This window comes from Triticum aestivum, chromosome 2B (genome assembly GCF_018294505.1).
Source record: "Triticum aestivum cultivar Chinese Spring chromosome 2B, IWGSC CS RefSeq v2.1, whole genome shotgun sequence".
Lineage (NCBI taxonomy): Eukaryota > Viridiplantae > Streptophyta > Magnoliopsida > Poales > Poaceae > Triticum > Triticum aestivum.
In genome coordinates this window covers 794,868,476-794,885,313 of record NC_057798.1, presented here as the reverse complement: position 1 = coordinate 794,885,313, position 16,838 = coordinate 794,868,476, and the positions used below count along the sequence as shown (strand labels likewise).

Here is a 16,838-nt window from a genome sequence, read left to right as displayed (position 1 = left end):
GGTGCGGTGAGGTCGAGGGGAGGGCGCAGGCAGGGGAGGAATACTGGGCCGGTGGTCGCTGGCGTTTCGAGGAAGATCGTCAACACTGACTGGCTAGAGGTAGATGAAGGCAATCTCCCCGTTCTTTGTACATCGGACGGTGCAGAAAAAATGGACTGACCTATTTGCTTTCAGTCGACTGTTATTTTCATAGAATCCTGTAGTAATTGAGTGTGCCATGCATGTTGTAGAGCTATCATATGTCTCCCATCATTTATTTCTCACCGACCTGCTATCTGCTACCTTTACACTGTACTAATTGTGCACACACTTCACCCATACTCACACTATTGTTTTTTATCCATGGGTATTTCAGACTCTGACGCAGTGTTGATGAATGCAGAAAAGAAAAGACAGAAGTCACTCCAGTGTAATTCGAAGATAAGCAGTAAGCGTTTCAACGCTCTAATGGGTGCAGTGTCAGCAGTTGGAGACAGTAAAAGTAGCTCTGCAGTTGATGATCTCAATTGCCACACACAACCATCCCAGGTGCTTGCTTTAACTTCGCGCTGTCAAATGTGGTTGCATGTTGCATATGGTGTCTAGCTTGTATTGCTTCCAATTTGGTTAAATTGCATCTGCTTACTTTACACATTATACCTTTGATAATGACATGCCTTCCTATTTTTGATACACACTACATATGTCTATTAACCATGTTCGTACATCAAACTAATGCTCTTTTGTATCCCTCGTCAATCACTTATGATGAGACAGTCACCCGAGTGGGTTACTGTGAGACGCCCTACTCGTTTAAAGAGTGCAGTGTCATCCTCCCCACATGATTCTCAAGAAACAACAAGGCTAAATGAAGATAGTCAACGTAGCTCTCTAGTTGATCCCCGCAATTCCCCCACACCACCATCGCAGGTGCTTGCTCTTACTTGGCAGTGTGATATGTGGTTGCATGTTGCATATGGTGTCTACCTTGTAATGCTTCTAATTAGGGTAAATTGCATCTGCTTAGTTAACACATTATACCTATGAATATGACATGCCTTCCTGTTTTTGGTACATACTACGTCTTTCTATTAACCATGTTCTTACATCAAACTACTTCTCTTGTGTATCCCTCATCAATGCTCCTAATTTGTTAAATTGCATCTCCTTAGCTTACACATTATACATGTGAATATGACACGCCTTCCTGTTTTTGGTACATAGTACATCTGCCTATCACACTATGTTCTTACATCAAACTACTGTTCTTGTGTATCCTGCGTCTATCGCTTATGATGAGATAGTCACGCGCGTGGGTTAATATGAGACGCAATACTCTTATAAAGAATGCAATTTCATCCTCTCCACATGATTCTCAAGAAACAACAAGCCTAAATGAAGATATTGAACGTTGCTCTGTACCTGAAGACTGCACTTCCCCTACACCACCATCACAGGTGCTTGCTCCAACTTCGCAGTATGATATGTGGTTGCATGTTGCATACGGTGTCTAGCTTGTAATGCTTCTAATTAGGGTAAATTGCATCTGCTTAGTTTACACACTATACCTGTGAATATGACATGCCTTCCTATTTTTGGTACACACTACATCTATGTGTTAACCTTGTTCTTACATGAAACTACCTCTCTTCTGTATCCTGCATCAATTACTTACGATGAGTCACCTTTATTCGTTGCATATTGCATATTATTTCTAGCCTTTTGCCATGTATTGCTTCTAATTTGGTCAAATACATTTGTTAGGGCACCCTTTTAATTTGGCAGAGTGATATTGGTTTCATCTTTCATATGGTTTCTAGCTTGCATCGATTCTAACAAGTTCAAGCACCTTGTGCTTAGTTTACACTTTATACATCATACATGTCAATATGTCACGCCGTCCTGTTTTTCATACATATTCCATCCTCCTATCATGCGGCTGTGAAAGTGCAACTATACCTAGGTGGTTTTGGTAATTCATAACAACATATAGCTCATTGAGCTAATGCTATTCCAAGACTATTATTTCACGAAAGCTCAATGAATGGCATGGCATGGATGATGAAAGTGGACCCCTCAAAATATCAAGGACAAAGGATTGGCTCAAGCTCAAAAGCTCAAGACTCTTCATTTTACATTTTAGTGATCCAAGATCACACTGAGTCTATAGGAAAAGCCAATACTATCAAGGATGGATGAGGTGTTGCTTGATGAGCCTCTTGCTTCAAGTGCTTAGTGATATGCTCCAAATACCCTCAACTACTTTCTCACATCCTCATATGACCTAAACCTAAAGCCAAAATCGGTCACACCGATTCTTTCTATTCGGCGCCACCGAGTTCATATGTCATAGCCACTGCCACAAACCCTAGGCAAATCGGTCTTACCGATAGGGATCTCGGTCTCACCGAGATGGGATTGTAATATCTCTGTTTCCCTTCGTAACATTTCGGTCTAACCGAAGTGAGCGATCGGTCCCGCCGAGATTGCAATGTAAACTCTCTGTTTCCCTTTTGTAACATTTCGGTCTACCAAAAAGAGCAAATCGGTCCCACCGAGTTTTCCTGACCAACTCTCTGGTTAGCTAATTACCAAAATCGGTCTCACCGAGTTTGTGTAATCGGTCTCACCGAGATTACGTTATGCCCTAACCCTAACCATATCGGTCCTACCGAGTTGCATGTCGGTCCCACCGAAAACCCTAACGGTCACTAGGTTTACTAAATCGGTCTGACCGAGTTTGTTGATTCGATCCCACCGAGATTGGTAAATTGTGTGTAACAGTTAGATTTTGTGTGGAGGCTATATATACCCCTCCACCTCCTCTTCATTTGTGGAGAGAGCCATCAGAAGAAACCTACACTTCCAACTTACCATTTCTGAGAGAGAACCACCTACTCATGTGTTGAGGCCAAGATATTCCATTCCTACCATATGAATCTTGATCTCTAGCCTTTCCCAAGTTGCTTTCCACTCAAATATTCTTTCCACCAGATCCAAATCCTATGAGAGAGAGTTGAGTGTTGGGGAGACTATCATTTGAAGCACAAGAGCAAGGAGTTCATCATCAATGCACCATTTGTTACTTCTTGGCGAGTGGTGTCTCTTAGATTGGCTAGGTGTCACTTGGGAGCCTCCGACAAGATTGTGGAGTTGAACCAAGGAGTTTGTAAGGGCAAGGAGATCGCCTACTTCGTGAAGATCTACCGCTAGTGAGGCAAGTCCTTCGTGGGCGACGACCATGGTGGGATAGACAAGGTTGCTTCTTTGTGGACCCTTCATGGGTGGAGCCCTCCGTGGACTCGCGCAACCGTTACCCTTCGTGGGTTGAAGTCTCCATCAACGTGGATGTACGATAGCACCACCTATCGGAACCACAACAAAAACATCCGTGTCTCCAATTGCGTTTGAATCCTCCAAACCCTTCCCTTTACTTTCTTGCAAGTTGTATGCTTTAATTTCCGCTACCTATATACTCTTTGCATGCTTGCTTGATTTGAGTGATGATTGCTTGACTTGTGCAAAGATTGGTAAAATCTGCCAAACACTAAAATTGGGAAAAGGTTAAGTTTTTAATTGGTCAAGTAGTCTAATCACCCCCCTCTAGACATACTTCAAGGTGCTACAGGCTGCCTTACATGAAAGTAGTGTTCGTTAGTATCATGCATCAATAAGTTCTGAAGAGCAAATTTTATTCCTTTTTCTTGTGGGTTTGACTTGACAAGGCAAAATCAAGAAAGAGGAAGGAAAAGAGTAAGGAAGGCGATGATGGTGGTCCTCTGCAGCAACGTAAACGGAGCATCTGTACCGATTCTCCTTGTACTGATAGTGCATTACATGGTCCAAGTCTCCGCTCCCCTACTCCACCATCCAAGGTGCTTGCTCTAACTTGGCAGTGTGATATCTGGTTGCATGTTGCATATGGTGTCTAGCTCGTATTGCTCCTAATTAGTGTAAACTGCATCTGCTTAGCTTACACATGATACATGTGAATATGACACGCTTTCCTGTTCTTGGGACATACTATATATGTCTATCACACCATGTTCTTACATGAAACTACTCTTCTTGTGTATCCTGCATCAGTCACTTATGATGGGACACCTTTAAGTTGGCAGTGTGATATTGGTTTGCGTCTTGAATATGATTTCTAGCATGTATTGCTTCTAGTTTGATGAACGCCACCTATGACGAGACAGTTTTAACTTGGCAGAGTGATATTGATTGCACCTTCCATATGGTGTCTTGCAGTGTTTCTAATTTGTTGAAGTGCCTTCTGCTTCGCTACCACATCATAGGTGTGAATATGTCAAGCCGTCCATTTTTTCGTACATATTCCATCCTCGTATCATGACTTTGCCTTTCATCAGAGTAGTGTTCGTTAGTATCATGCATGAATGAGTTCTGAAGAGCGAATGATATTCCTTTTTCTTGTCGGTATGACCTCACAATGCAAAATCAATAAAGCTGAAGGAAATTGGCAAGGCATTGGATGATGGTGGTCCTTCCGAGCAACTGAAATGGAGGTTCTCTACAGATTATACTCTGCCATCCTCCCAACAAGATTCGCAAGACAACGCAAGGCTAGACAGTCAACGTAGCTTTGTAGATGATGAGCACATCTCCCCTACTCCACCATCATAGATGCTTGCTCTAACTTGGCACTATTATATGTGGTTCCATGTTGCGTATGATGTCTAGCTTGTATTGCTTCTAACTTTGTTGAATTGCATCTGCTTACTTTACACATAATGCCTGTGAATATGACATGTGTTCCTGTTTCTACATCAGACTAATATTCTTGCATATCCCGCATCAGTCACTTATGATAAGGCACCTTTAAGTCGCCACTGTGATATTGGTTGTGTCTTGCATATGATTTCTAGCATATACTGCTTCTAATTTGTTGAAACGCCATACAGTTTGAACTTGGCAGAGTGATATTAGTTGCATCTTTCATATGGTGTCTAGCTTGCAGTGCTTCTAATTTGTTGAAATGCATTCTGCTTAGTTACCACATCATAGGTGTGAATATGTCACACCATCCTGTTTTTCATACATATTCCATCCTCGCATCATGTGTTTGCCTTTCATCCGAGTAGTGTTCGTCAATATCATGCATGAATGAGTTCTGAAGAGCGAATTTTATTCCTTTTTCTTATTAGTTTGACTTCACAATGCAAAATCATTACAATTGAAGGAAATTAGTCCGACAGTGGATGATGGTGGTCCTTCGAAGCAACTCAAACAGGGGGTCACTACAGATTCTACTCCGCCATCCTCCCAACAAGATTCGCAAGATAACACAAGGCTGGACAGTCAACGTAGCTGTGTAGATGATGAGCACATCACACCTACTCCACCATCACATGTGCTTGCTCTAACTTGACACTATTATATGTGGTTGCATGTTGCGTATGATGTCTAGCTTGTATTGCTTCTAACTTGAATTGCATCTGCTTACTTTACACATAATGCCTGTGAATATGACACGTGTTCATGTTTCTAGAACATACGTGTACACGATGAGCACATCTCCCCTACTCCACCATCACAGGTGCTTGCTCTTACTTGGAACTACTATACGTGGTTGCGTTTTCCGTATGATGTCTAGTTTGTATTGCTTCTGATTATGTTGAATTGCGTCTGCGTAGCTTACAACTTATACCTGCAACGATCACTTACCCATAAGACACATTTAACTTGGGACTGTGATGTAGGTTGCATCTTGCATTGTCTTCTAGCTTGTACTGCTTCTAATTTCTTGAAATGGCACTTACGATGAGACACTTTTTACCTGATAGAGTGATATTGGTTGCATGTTCATATGGTGCCTAGCTTTCATTTCTTCTAATTTTGTTGAAATGCCTTCCGCTTACTGTTTTTTCATATATATTCCATCCTCCTATCGTACGTGTGAATATGAAACGCTGCCTTTTTTTGTATTATTCCATCCTCCTGCGCTTGCCTTACATCAAAGTAGTGTTCGTCTGTATCATGCATCAACCAGTTATGCAGAGCTAATTTTATTCATCCTCTTGTGGTTTTGACTTCATAAGGCAATATCAGAAAATAGGAAGGAAAGAGTAAGTTAGGGGATGTTGGTGGTACTCCGCACCGACGCAAACAGAGACTCTCTAGATTTGCCACTGCTACTGCTAATGAAGTTGAAGTCCCAAGTCTACATGATGAGTTCATCTCCCGCACTCCACCATTGCAGGTGCTTGCTCTAAGTTGACAGTGTGATAATTGGTTTCATGTTGCATATGTTGTCTAGCCTGTATTTCTTCTATTTTGATTAAATTGCACATGCTGAGTTTATACGTTATACATGTGCATATTACATGGCTTTCTGTGTCTAGAATACACTGCATCTATCTATCATACCATGTTCTTACATCAAAGTACTGCTGTTGTGTATCCCGCATCAGTAACTCATGATTGGACGCTTTTAACATGGTAGTTTGATAGTGGTTGCATCTTGCATTGATTTCTACATTGTACTACTTCTAATTTTTCGAATTGCCACTTATGAAAAGACACTTTTAACTTGGTAGAGTAATATTGGTTGCATCTTTCATATGGTGTCTAGCTTGCATTACTTCTATTTTCTTGAAAATCCTTCTGCTTAGTTTGCACATCGTAGCTGTGAATATGTCATGCCGTCTTGTTTTTCTTACATATTCCATCCTCATACGGTTGTCTTACATCAAAGTATTACTTGTCTGTATCATGCATCAATGAGTTCTGAAGAGTGATTTTATTCATTTGTGTTGTGGGTACAGCTTGACATGGCAAAGTCAAAAAAGAGCAAGGAAAATAATATAGTAGGGAGTGCTGTTACTCGTCGGGTGAAACGAAAAAGGCTCTGTCGTCGAGATTCTGCTGGTACTTATAGTGCAGTAGAAGGTCCAAGTCCACCGGCTAAATCTACAAACACAGTATCACCTGCTCCACCAGCTGTAGCATCTGCTTCAACTGTACCAGGATCTCAACCAGTTACTCGTTCGTTTGCTCTGGAACTGGCCAGTTCCCAAGCCGCCTTCACACCTAACACTACTTCCGAAGCACTGTTGACACAACAGGACTTGGCAAGATCAGATGAACCTCATGAGCATCAACACCAAGACGGTACCTGACCGAGTCAAGTTGCAGTTGCATGCTCCTTTATATGTACTCTCACAGTTTGATGTACACTAACACTTTCCATATTCGTTGTTGAACTAGCACCACGGCGCAAGCGGAAACAGACATCAGGGATAATGCTTGACAGATGAACAAAATCTAAAGGAGGAAGAATGGAGATCCATTTTGAGGCAGGTTTAAAAAGGCCACGTGATGCTACAGAGTCAGCCAAGTTAGTATCAGAGGCAGCCGTTGCCGTTAGGTGTCATGCGCGTATCCTCCCAACGTGGATCCAGTACAGGAATGAGAAAGACAATACCTAGTTTAACACCTTCCTTGACCATTTATCTGTAAGTAATGTTATTCATCGCAATTAGTAATATTGTCTTGCTCTGTCCCATACTTTCTAGCTTCCTCCTGATAAGACTAACATTCTTTTTTCAACAGATGAGGTTCAAGCTGGATCTGAAAGATGATGCAACTAAACAAGCATGCACTCATGTTTTTCAGTCTGCTCTGCGACAATATCGGTACCACCTTAGAAAATCTCACTTTGAAGGCAAGGCTAACAATGGAATCGCCCAAACATCTCCAGTGGAATATATTACAGATGAAGACTGGACATCCCTCATTAAACACTGGTCTGATCCAAAGTATCAGGTAGGCTATATGTATTTGATCAGACCACATATTGAACTTGTATTTATGTATGTGCCTTACAAGTGTATCTTCTTGTAGTCTAACTGTTTGAGGAACAAAACCAACCGTTCTAAAGTGAAATTCCAACAGACAACAGGATCTCGTAGCTATATTGCACACTGCGAGGCTCTTGTAAATAGCTGCTACTTCCTTCTTTTTTTGTGCCATATTATTGTATCTATATTGACTTGTTCCAAATACAGCGGAAAGCCCGTGCGGACCAAAAAGAACCTGAACCGAATGCAGTGCAAATCTTCAAGGATTGCCACACCAGCAAGATGAAGGGCATGAGCACACCAGTTCAAGCCGCTGTTGTAAGTCCTTACTCCTCCTGCCTTGAACTGATTAGTACTGTGATGTGTTCATTTAACTACTTGGTTTGCAGCCAATGTCAGTTACTCTGTTCACTTTTATACATAGTTGTCTTAACGTATCATTTCACCTTACATGGTTTAAAAGAGATGAAGGATATTCTTTTGGTCTTGATATGTAATCTAGTTGTTATGTTCACGTGCGCACACAATGATAAAATAGCCTGTTTGTTTTATATCTGTTTGCCCATGATATGAATGATGTCATACTATGTTCATCCTACTTTAAACCATGTCTCTTTATCCTTAGATGTCAACGAATTTAAGGAAATAGACGATACAGTAGGCATGCTACATGGACATATGTTCCGAAAGTGATTTTTTATGTAGTTGGCACTACAATACATGCTAATGTATTACAGTAGTTCACCAAAATAAGTTATGTATAAACATTTAACCTACTTTGTTTGTTTTTGTCTCATTAGTAACTCACTGGTACACTAATCTACAAGTTCAAACTTTCAGGAAACTGTGGAACAAATGATTGAACAGCCACAACCACCTGAAGGTGACGAGGCTACTATAGGCACAATGTCACCTCTTGCTGCAGTGCGTTAGTATCTATCCACTAACAGTGCAAAAAGCACCTTCCTGTGTAATTCTGGGTTGGTTGTCAAGGTAACCTCGTCCAAATCGCATACTGAACAAAATCTTCCTGCTAGACAGAGCGATATATCTGTGCTCCAGACACAAGTCCAATCCCTAATGGACGTTGTTTCGGAAACAAGAATAGTGGTTGAGAAATGCCGTCAAGATATGAATGGTTTTGAAACCAGACTATCAGACATTCGCTTCGTTGTTGAAGAGCAATGGCAGAAAAAAGGTGGAGATCGTGCTGCTCCATCAGATTCTACAGCCTGAAACATTAGCACTCAGGTCAAATGATCTGTGCTTCTATACATCCGATGGGGCTTTTATCTGGAAGGACTGTACACTTTATGCCAACAGGCCTTTTGTTGTATGATTGGAATTTATTTTGTTGTGATACAACATTTATGATGCTGCCACAGGCTGCAGTAATTATGACGCTATTTTTGTATAGTGTAGGTTTATCTTAGTAATGTATTCGGACAAAAGCTTCATAGGAGCCCAACATGCCAACATTCGTCGGCCCCATTCCAATTGGGCTAAAAACGATTACGGGCCGAAATTGGCATGTAGCCCACTAAAAATATCTGGGGTTAAATTAGCATAAGCTTTCAAATTTTTCTGGTAGGCTTGTGCCCATAGTGGGCCTTTAACAGGCCTAAACATAATTTGGGCCCTTAGTAAAAGTAGGCCGTTTACAAGTGTAAATATGTCGAGCCCATAAAAAACATGGGCCTTTAATAGACCGAAAGTGAGATTGGGCCCTGATTGTGCCAAATAACCCACTGGACTTAGCAGGCCGAAATGGTGGCCCATTTACGGTGCGGATATTTGATAGGCCGAAATTCGGACGGGCCATAAATGTGCTGACCTAATACACGGGCCTTTAACAGGTCGTAACTTCGGTCGGGCTAGATTATCGTCATTTTTATATGGGCCGTTAATGGGCCCGATATAACGTTGGGCCACATATGGCCCATGGTTTATGTCCGGCGTTAACGGGCCGAAAATGACAACGGGCCGAAAGTGGGCCAAATCTATAGTGGGCCTCTAACACGCCGAATGACAGACATGGCCGATTATGACCCAAATCCTTCACGGTCGTTTATGAGCCGAAAGTTTTGATGGCCTGTAAATGGGCCCAAATGAAGCTGGACCTTTAACAGGCCGGAAATACACCGGGCCGTAATTCGGCCCAATTACTTAGCAGACTGTTAACGGGCCAGAAGTGACCATGGGCCGCATTGATGACAAGTTTAGACCAGGCCGTTGACGGGCCGATTTGACAGAGAATGTTGGGCCTTTAGCTGGGTCGGCCCATTATGGTCTGGAGAATCTTGTGGGCCTTTTGCTGGGCCGGCCCATTGTGGTCCGCAAAATCTTGTGGGCCTTTAGCTGGGCCGGCCCATTGTGGTCCGCAAAATCTTGTGGGCCTTTATCTGGGCCGGCCCATTATGGTCCGCTAAATTTTGTGGGCCTTTAGCTGGGCCGAACCATTATGGTCTGCTAAATCTTATGGGCCTTCGGTTGGGCCGGCCCATTTAAACTTTGTGGGCCACTTTTGGGCCGGTCCACATGTCAAGATATCATAGGCCCATCTCGACCGTTGGATGAGTGACACCTGTGCCAACGCGGAGTTGACACGTGGATCCGTCAGCCAATGAGAATTTTACACGTGGAAAATCGGCATTGGTCGTGGCCGTTAACGGGTTATTGGATCCAAAATCCGACCCGATAGCTTAATGGCGTTCCGTTACGGTGGATGCCACGTGTCGGTCACCCTTGACAAAAGCACTTCTGTGACACGCGATTTATCGTCATGGAAGTGGACCCTTCCGTGATGATAATTTTGGTAATGTCATGGAACACTTCTACGACAGCACAGGTATGACTATCTTGATTCTGTCATAAATTTGTCATGGATGTACATGCATGACAAAAAGCGCGACCTACTGTGACAAACACGTATCATCACGGAAGTGTATTTTTTTGTAGTGATGGTGAGTACACAACTTCTGATATTATCTCTAGCTCCAATAATCTTCTGCAACAGATTGCTGAGGGGGCTGGAGTTAATTTGGGGAATAAACCTGACATTATTAACCATAATTTGGAGTTAATAAAAATGGGTGAACATACAAGGATTGATATGTGGCTAGTAGATTATAGTAACAATCAAAAACAAAACTATCTGCCTGAAGAGCCTAATATAATTGATACTGGAGAACATTCTCTAGAAGATTTATTAGATAATGGGGAAAATAAGGGAGAAGAGGAAGATAATGAAGATTGGGAACTACTAAAAGAGATTTTCTCATCAAAAAAAGAGAGAAAACAAGGTAAAACTACCAGAGGTTCTGGAGTTAAAATTGCCTCTGCTATCAAGACTCTAGAATCTTCTAGTAGGAAAAACAAGAAAAAAAGATGAGGGGGACTTTTTGGAACATGAGAGGATTTGGGGGGGGGGACATCAAAAAAATATTCCTTAGGGAAATGATGATGGACATGAAAGTGGATTTCCTGGGCCTGCAAGAGACCATGAGACAACAATTTTCTAGAAATGATCTTCAACAAATTTGTGCAGGGAGGGATTTTCACTGGCATTTCACTCCAGCTAGGGGGAAATCTAGTGGTCTTCTGTTGGGGGTTAATTATACCACTTTAGATGTGATCTCACAGGATGAAGGGGACTACCATATAAAAATGACAGTTCAGGATGTTAAAAATAGGTTAATTTGGGACATAGTGGTGGTATATCGAGATGCACAACCAGAAAGGAAAGCTTTATTTCTTGCTGAGTTGTCCAGAGTTTTTCAGAATTGTGTTAATCCAATGTTGATTGGAGGTGATTTTAATATTATTAGAAAGGTTAGTGAGAAAAACAAACCAGGGTCCCCTGGACATTGGAGTTTCCTATTCAATGCCATCCTGGAACAAGCTAGGGTGAGAGAACTTGATATGAATGGGAGACAATTCACTTGGGGGAACAATATGCATATTCCTACCTTTGAAAAGCTAGATAGAATCCTTTGTAGCACATAGTGGGAAGAGGCATATCCACTAACCCAAGTGACAGCTTTAACTAGAGAGAAATCTGATCACACTCCTCTTTTCTTAGATTTTTGAGATTTCCAAAAATCCGATCCAATTTTCAGATTTGAAAATGCTTGGTTCCTGAGAGAAGGAATTGATGAAATTGTACAAAAAGTTTGGAATGATCCTAATATTAAAGGAGACAGTATAGATAGATTGTTGGGGAAATTTAAAAATCTAAGACCCAAACATAAAGGATGGAACAGAAATATGAATGCCTGATACATAGAATTAAAAAAGGATATACTACTAAAATTGGATATTATTTATAAAAATTGTGAGATTAATGGTCTTACATCTGCTGATAGAAAAGAACAGATAGAACTGAGAGCACAGCTTGATAGACTTCTTAAACAGGAGGAGACTAAATGGAGGCAAAGAGCCAAAATTGATGAGATTTTGGAGGGGGACAGTAACACCAAATTCTTCCATGCCAAGGCAAATGAGAGACTTAGAAGAAACAGAATCAACAGGTTAGAACAGGATGATGGGGTGGTAGAAGGGGATACGAATTTGATAAATTATATCACCACTTTCTACAAAAATTTGTTTGGTCCACATGATAACTCCTCTGTCTCATTAAATATTGATAACCCAACTAATATTCAGGAGAGGTATGAAAAAATTCTGATTGAAGAATTTTCTTTGGAGGAAATCAAGAAGGTTGTCTTTAATATGGCACACAATAAATCACCTGGACCAGATGGCTTTACTGCTGAATTTTATCAGCACTACTGGGAACTGGTGAAACATGATCTAAAAGCTTTGCTGGATGACTTTGCTAATAGGAAAATTGACATTAGTAGATTAAACTGTGGGATTATAACTCTAGTCCCAAAAAGAAAAGATGCTAATAAAATATAGAAATTCAGGCCAATCTGCTTGCTGAATGTTTGCTTCAAAATTATACAAAAGTGTTAATGAACATGCTGAACTTGGTGGCTGCTGATGTTATTTCTCCTGTTCAGACTACTTTTATTAAAGGAAGATATATTATGGAAGGAGTTTTGATCCTTCATGAGGCTTTGAACAACATACAAAAGAAAATCAAAGTGCTTTGTTTTTGAAAAGGCATATGACAAAATCAAATGGTCTTTCCTCATTCAAATCTTCAGAATGAAGGGGTTTCCAGACAAATGGATTGATTGGGTTATGGAAACTATTAGAGGGGGAAAGTTTGTGTCAATGTCAATGAGAATTTAGGGAAATATTTTCCTACTCACAAGGGTTTAAGGCAGGGGGATCCCCTATCCCCTCTGAACTTTGACCAGGCTGCTGATGCCCTGGCAATCATGTTAGATAATGCCAGATAAAGTGGGCTAGTGAAGGGGGTTTTAAATGAATATACTCCAAATGGGGTTAATATGCTACAATATGCAGATGATACCATATTTCTATTACAAGATGATATAGAAAGTGCACATAATTTGAAATACATTATGTGCTTGTTTGAGCAAATGTCTGGGATGAAGATTAATTTTCATAAAAGTGAGCTTTTCCTGTTTGGGGAAGCCATTGATATGAAAGATGAATATGCAAAAAACTTCACATGTCCAGTGGGTGCCTTGCCCATGAAATATTTAGGACTGCCTATATATAAAAATAGAATTTGCAATAAACATTGGAAACCTCTAGAGAATAAGATGGAGAGAAAATGTAAAACCTGGCACGGCCGTCTGCTTGCTAGCGCCGGGAGGGTTACACTGATTCAGTCGTCTCTGACGGGCATACCCTACTTTATGATGTCCTTTTATGCGCTCCCCGCTGGGGTAAAATAACGCATGGCTTTCTTTAGAGCCAGACTGTTGTGGCAAGAGAATGACCAAAAAAGAAAATACCATTTAGTAAAGTGGTCTGAGGTGTGCAGACCAAAAGATATGGGGGGTTTGGGTATTCAAAATCTTACATATATGAACACAACATTGCTATGTAAATGGTGGTGGAAACTTTGCACAACTGAGGGGTTGTGGCAAAATATTATTTGGAACAAATATGTTAAAAATAAAAACCTGGGTAATGTACTGGCCAAACAGGAAGATTCCCAGTTTTGGAGGGAGGTACTGAAATATAGAGATCACTTTGCCTCTTTGTGCAAGTTTAGAATTGGAAATGGAGATAGAACACGCTTTTGGGAAGACTGGTGGATTGGCTCTGCCCACTAAGTAAAAACTTTCCTAGACTCTATGAGCTTTGTTTTGATAAAAAGAAAACAGTTAAGGAGGTGTTTGAAAACAGCCTAGATAATATGCATTTTAGAAGAACTCTGATAGGAGACGCTAGAGAATTATGGGAACATATTAAAGAAGCTTGTAGTTCAATAACTCTAAACGAGGATAAGGATGAGGTAAAGTGGTCTTTGACCAAAAAAGGGATATATACTATAAAATCCTTTTATAGACACTTGATTGAAAATGGTGTCAAATATCCACACTTTTACATGTGGAAGATTAAAATGCCACCCAGAATCAAGGTTTTCATGTGGTTGGCTCTTAGGAATAGTATACTTACCAAAGACAATCTACTTCGCAGGGGGTGGAAAGGGGATGACAGATGTCCTTTCTGTGGCTGTAAAGAAAATATCAATCACCTTTTCCTATCCTCTTCAGTTGCTAGATTGTTGTGGAACATTTTGAAATGTGCTTTCAATTTAAGAAACATTCCAGAAACCCTGGATGCAATAATGAAAACCTGGGTAAAGACCTTTGGAAAAGATGAAAAGGGTTTGGTCATGATAGGAATTTCAGCGATTTGCTGGACTATTTGGAAGCTAAGGAACAACATTATTTTTTATAACAACAGGGTGAATGACCCTTGTGTGCCTGTTAACTTGTTTCTCAAAAATCTAAATGATTGGAATGTTTTACAGACAAACCCCGTAAGAAGTAAGATGATGGAGGCTGGAGTGAAACAAGTAAGCGAGGTGGCGGAAGAAGTATTCAAAGCAGCTCACAGATGGCGCCTAAAGACTGGGAGGATCCTGGGATGACGCTAATCAACTTCATGAAGGATCTGCTGCTACGATGAATAACTACTTCCACTGCAATCTAGCTTGCTTCCTTCTGTTCTCCAGTCAGCCTATGATCTTTTGTTGATGTTAAGACTTTAATCAGGATGTATGTCTCTGTTCAAGAATGTTCAGACATGTTTCCATCCAAGGCTGGGTTCTGTTCCGAACCCAGACCTTGGACCACTCCTGCAGGTTGTTGCCTTGAGGTGGTTTGGGAGGGAAGGGATGGCTTCCCTCCCCTCCTCAGTAGGGTAGTGATAGCTGCGTAGGGGGGTGGAGTTATATGATGCATCTTTAGTTTCTTCCCGCTTTGCTGTAAGACATGTGATTTCTTTTAATGGAAATCGGAGAGAATGCTCTCTTTTGTCAAAAAAAAACCATCCAATCCAATGATCTGCTATATATTTCACTTAGAGATTTTTAGTGCTGGTTTAGCCAGATCGATTGCCGAGACAATGAATTGACCAACTCCTTTTCGTACGTGCCCTATTTACAGTATTAGCAGGAAAGATGTGTGGAGCTACATTGACTTTGAGCACCCCACCACGTTCGACATGCTCGCCATGGACCCGGACAAGAAGCAGGCCATCATGGACGACCTCGACGACTTCCACAGTAGCAAGGACTACTACCGCCGCATCGGCAAGGCCTGGAAGCGCGTCTACCTCCTCTACAGCCCGCCTGGCACCGGCAAGTCCACCATGATCGCCGCCATGGCCAACTACCTCAATTACGACATCTACGACATCGAGCTCACCACACTCACCACCAACAATGACCTGTGCAAGCTATTCATTGAGACCACGGGAAAGTCCATCATTGTCGTCGAGGACATCGACTACTCCCTCGACCTGATCGGCAGCCGCGCCACCATGAGGGCCCCGCCCAAGCAAGCCGGGGAGCAGCAGAGGAGCAGCATAGTCACCCTGTCCGGCCTTCTCAACTTCATTGACGGGCTCCGGTCCGCGCACAGCAGCGAGCGGATCATCGTCTTCACCACCAACCACCTGGACAAGCTCGACAACGCGCTCATCCGGAGCGGGAGGATGGACATGCATATCGAGATGTCCTACTGCGGCTTCGAGGCATTCAAGACGCTCGCAAAGAACTACCTCGACATGGACGTGCACCCGCAGTTCTAGGCCGTCAAGGAGCTGCTTCAAGCGGTGCAGATCACCCCCGCCGACGTCGCAGAGTGCCTCATGGCGTCTAGGCGCAGCGCCCGTGATGCGGACGCTTGTATGAGCCGTCTCATTGACGAGCTCACCAAGAAGACCAAGAGAAACAAGGGGTCTCATTGATGAGGACGACAAGAAATTATCATTATTCCTTTTCTCGTTCTACCGATCATTACCACTTACCAGCACACTACTTTTTGCTGCATTTTAGTATGTTTTTATCTCTAGTAGGGAGCTATATTGTTTTACTAGAAACCTTGAGGACTAATTGATCGTTAACACAATAGATACACTGTCAGTTGACTGCATTTATAATTTAGGCAAGTCAATTTTACGAGAGAAGGAATTGTTTGAGGAGGAAGAAAGCTGGCAACTTTTACGTTTAGGGCATGTTTTAATTTTGCACAAATACGAGCCCACATTGATCGGGTAACTTTTACATTTAGGGCATGTTTGTTTGTGCTTAGACGACCCAAGCAAAAAACATGGATTCAAGATAAACTTTCCATAGTTCTTCCAAAGCTTTCCCTAACTTATAGGGTATATCCCTTTGCCATTGTTTTGAGTATATTTACATCAAACCCATTGAGCCCTGCCCCCTCTTCTCCCTGCGACATCACTTCGAACCAGGGGCGGATCTAGTGAGGGTTCCATGGCACCCCCTACAAAACTGACAATGCATACAACTTAAAAGCCTATTTTGGGTCTATTTGTTGGAATATGATGATGTTTAGACACAATTATACTATTTGTTTTCACCCATTATGAATACTAGATAATACCCCGGGCATTGCTGCG

General features: G+C 41.8%; 1 pseudogene; it reads left to right on the top strand.

Moving 5' to 3' along the window:
• LOC123039694 (AAA-ATPase At3g28610-like) overlaps positions 1 to 16,163 on the top strand; it is a 59,229-nt pseudogene extending 43,066 nt beyond the window's left edge.
• The last annotated feature ends 675 nt before the right edge of the window (positions 16,164 to 16,838 follow it).